This window comes from Pimephales promelas, chromosome 8, assembly GCF_988280905.1.
Source record: "Pimephales promelas chromosome 8, fPimPro1.hap1.1, whole genome shotgun sequence".
Lineage (NCBI taxonomy): Eukaryota > Metazoa > Chordata > Actinopteri > Cypriniformes > Leuciscidae > Pimephales > Pimephales promelas.
The window spans coordinates 4475654-4480020 of NC_142776.1; the positions used below are offsets into that span (position 1 = coordinate 4475654).

Consider the following 4367-nt stretch of genomic DNA (forward strand, 5'->3'; position numbering starts at 1 on the left):
ACTCGACAGCACAACCTAGAACAGTTTTCCTCTGCGTTTGCAATGCCTGTACCAAGGAGATGGGCAGCTGCTTGAAGACCTCTTTTGGAGAAAACTGTTGATTTTATACTCGAAAAAAATGTAAGAATCACTCCTTAAAAAATTAATATTACCTCAGAATGAATTGCATTGTTAGCCCACCCCAAAACTTAAAGAAAATAATAATATTAAATACTGACCAATACTTAATTATATAACTTTTGTATACTAAAAATATAATTTAATAAAACCAACAAAATGTAATTTGTTTTGTCATATGACAGTTATGCATGAATACAATTATATTGCTAAATGTAGTGAAACATCTCAATTGTTGGTCAATCAATGAATTAATACATACATTAATTAAATAATTATATTTTATACTGACAACAATAAGAAACATGAATAAATGAGTAAAAGAACAAATACAAGTAATCATCACAAACAACAAGTCAACAACACATAAAAGAAAAGCTTTATTCAAACTACAAGCATGCGCTGAACACCACATCCTACTGCAAGCGCTTCACAATCTGAGGCAATAAGGGCAGATGGAGCGATAGAGGTTCTCATAAGGCCAGGTGGAGAGATGGAGGGTCTCATCCATGTCACCACTTCCAAGATGCAGCACTGGGCTCCTCATCCTCAGTCCTCACACCAGTCTGCAGACATTTCAGATCCTACAAAAATGCACAAACATTACACAAAAGCAGTCATTTAATAGCACAATGTCATTTGATTTATGTATTAAAAATAACCTTACTTTATATTTGAGTAAAATCCATAAAACCTTTTTTCCCCAACAAATGCTGCCATTCTCTTTCCTTGCAGGTCCTGCTCCACCACAAAATCTCTGCAGCAAATGCACAGAAATCAGGAATCAGAAAAGTGTTGTATTTTCTCCATTTGAAATTACAATCATTCAAATAAACTACAACTTAAGATTTAATAGATTTTGTTGTCCATTTCTTTAGTACACTCACTCAAATCCATTGATGACAGCATTCAGCATCATGAGCCTCTCTCCACCGGATAAACACACGTTCTCCTGTCCCTGAAACATACAGACAAGATTTTTTATCCAACTTAAATGTTCCTCAATATATCAACACTAATAAGGGACAAATTAAATATCATGTTTAGTTACTTTATAGATTTGTTTATTTGCCTTATTTATAGCACATTTGTCTGATGTAAACAGTGTTGACAACAGTGAATTATCCTACATAATAGCACAGCACACATAACCTTACACTTGAATGAATTTTTCATCTTGTGATGTGCTCATCTCCAATACTTATACAATATGTTCTTTCCTGATGTAAAAGTCATTTTAAAGGTGTACTGTTATGTAAATCCACTTTACAAATGTAACGTTACGTGTACTTACTGGAGCTCCCCTGTTAACTAGCTATATAATAAAACATGTTTACAGCAAAAACTATATTGTCTATATTGACAATATCAATGGAACGCAGTAATATTGTCAATATTATTGCGACAGTGGTACCCCTGTCGGTTTTTTTTTGTTTTGTTTTTAATGGTGAGAAAAAATAAGTTTCTCCAATCTTCTTGAAACTCTGGATTCTGATAGAGGGCCATGGGACTTAGACCTGAGTGCAAAAATGGAGGATCTAGACCCTTCCTGAGCTGAGATATTGAGATATTTATAATGGCATAAATGCTAGGTGGGATCTCAATATCTCAGCTCTGGAAGGGTCTAGAACTTCAATTTTTGCACTCAGGTCTAAGTCCCCTGGCCCTCTATCAGAATCCAGAGTTTCAAGAAGATCAGAGAAACTCAAAAATTTCGACCCGAAAAAAAACGACAGTGTTACCCCTTACATTTTTTTTCGGGGCGAATAATTAAGTATCCCCCATCTTCTCAAAACTCTGGATTCTGGTAGAGGGCCATGAGACATAGACCTGAGTGCAACAATGGAGGCTCTAGACCCTTCCAGTGCTGAGATATCGAAACTCAAAAATTTGACCCGAAAAAAAAAACGACAGTGTTACCCCTTACGTTTTTTTTGGGGGGGCGAAAAATTAAGTATCCCCGATCTTCTCAAAACTCAGGATTCTGATAGAGGGCCATGAGACTTAGACCTGAGTGCAACAATGGAGGCTCTAGACCCTTCCAGTGCTGAGATATCGAAACTCAAAATTTTGACCAGAAAAAAAAACGACAGTGTTACCCCTTACGTTTTTTTTTTGGGCGAAAAATTAAGTATCCCCAATCTTCTCAAAACTCTGGATTCTGGTAGAGGGCCATGAGACATAGACCTGAGTGCAACAATGGAGGCTCTAGACCCTTCCAGTGCTGAGATTTCAAAAAAAAAAAAAAAAAAACGACAGTGTTACCCCTTATGTTTTTTTTTTTTGGGCGAAAAATTAAGTATCCCCAATCTTCTCAAAACTCTGGATTCTGATAGAGGGCCATGAGACTTAGACCTGAGTGCAACAATGGAGGCTCTAGACCCTTTTAGAGCTGAAATATCGAAATTCAAAATTTCGACCCGAAAAAAAAATGACAGTGTTACCCCTTACGTTTTTTTTTTTGGGCGAAAAATTAAGTATCCCCAATCTTCTCAAAACTCTGGATTCTGATAGAGGGTCATGAGACATAGACCTGAGTGCAACAATGGAGGCTCTAGACCCTTCCAGTGCTGAGATATCACAACTCAAAATTTTGACCAGAAAAAAAAACGACACTGTTCCCCCGTACGTTTTTTTTGGGGGGGCGAAAAATGAAGTATCCCCAATCTTCTCAAAACTCTGGATTCTGATAGAGGGCCATGACACATAGACCTGAGTGCAACAATGGAGGCTCTAGACCCTTTCAGAGCTGAAATATCAAAATTCAAAATTTTGACCAGAAAAAAAAACGACAGTGTTACCCCTTACGTTTTTTTTTTTGGGCGAAAAATTAAGTATCCCCAATCTTTTCAAAACTCTGGATTCTGATAGAGGGCCATGAGACATAGACCTGAGTGCAACAATGGAGGCTTTAGACCCTTCCAGTGCTGAGATATCGAAACTCAAAATTTTGACCAGAAAAAAAAACGACAGTGTTACCCCTTATGTTTTTTTTTTGGGCGAAAAATTAAGTATCCCCAATATTCTCAAAACTCTGGATTCTGATAGAGGGCCATGAGACTTAGACCTGAGTGCAACAATGGAGGCTCTAGACCCTTTTAGAGCTGAAATATCGAAATTCAAAATTTCGACCAGAAAAAAAAACAACAGTGTTACCCCTTACGTTTTTTTTTTGGGCGAAAATTTAAGTATCCCCAATCTTCTCAAAACTCTGGATTCTGATAGAGGGCCATGAGACATAGACCTGAGTGCAACAATGGAGGCTCTAGACCCTTCCAGTGCTGAGATATCGAAACTCAAAATTTCGACCAGAAAAAAAAAAACGACAGTGTTACCCCTTACGTTTTTTTTTTTTTGGGCGAAAAATTAAGTATCCCCAATCTTCTCAAAACTCTGGATTCTGATAGAGGGCCATGAGACATAGACCTGAGTGCAACAATGGAGGCTCTAGACCCTTCCAGTGCTGAGATATCAAAACTCAAAATTTTGACCCAAAAAAAAAAACGACAGTGTTACCCCTTACGTTTTTTTTGGGGGGGCGAAAAATTAAGTATCCCCAATCTTCTCAAAACTCTGGATTCTGATAGAGGGCCATGAGACATAGACCTGAGTGCAACAATGGAGGCTCTAGACCCTTCCAGTGCTGAGATGTCAAAACTCAAAATTTTGACCAGAAAAAAAAAACGACAGTGTTACCCCTTACGTTTTTTTTGGGGGGGGGGGGGCGAAAAATGAAGTATCCCCAATCTTCTCAAAACTCTGGATTCTGATAGAGGGTAATGAGACATAGACCTGAGTGCAACAATGGAGGCTCTAGACCCTTTCAGAGCTGAAATATCGAAATTCAAAATTTTGACCAGAAAAAAAAACGACAGTGTTACCCCTTACGTTTTTTTTTTTTGGGGGGGGGGGCGAAAAATTAAGTATCCCCAATCTTCTCAAAACTCTGGATTCTGATAGAAGGCCATGAGACTTAGACCTGAGTGCAACAATGGAGGCTCTAGACCCTTTCAGAGCTGAAATATCGAAATTCAAAATTTCGACCCGAAAAAAAAAAACGACAGTGTTACCCCTTACGTTTTTTTTTTTGGGCGAAAAATTAAGTATCCCCAATCTTCTCAAAACTCTGGATTCTGATAGAGGGCCATGAGACATAGACCTGAGTGCAACAATGGAGGCTCTAGACCCTTCCAGTGCTGAGATATCGAAACTCAAAATTTCGACCAGAAAAAAAAACGACAGTGTTACCC

At 38.0% G+C, this 4367-nt stretch overlaps 1 long non-coding RNA gene across 1 annotated transcript; it reads right to left on the reverse strand.

Moving 5' to 3' along the window:
* Positions 1–484: 484 nt before the first annotated feature.
* Positions 485–1423, reverse strand: LOC120468624 (uncharacterized). The gene is made up of 3 exons (XR_005620260.2): positions 1005–1423; positions 785–874; positions 485–701 (listed from the first exon to the last, which is right to left on the reverse strand). It is a non-coding gene; the product is annotated as an uncharacterized LOC120468624 (long non-coding RNA).
* Positions 1424–4367: the final 2944 nt, after the last annotated feature.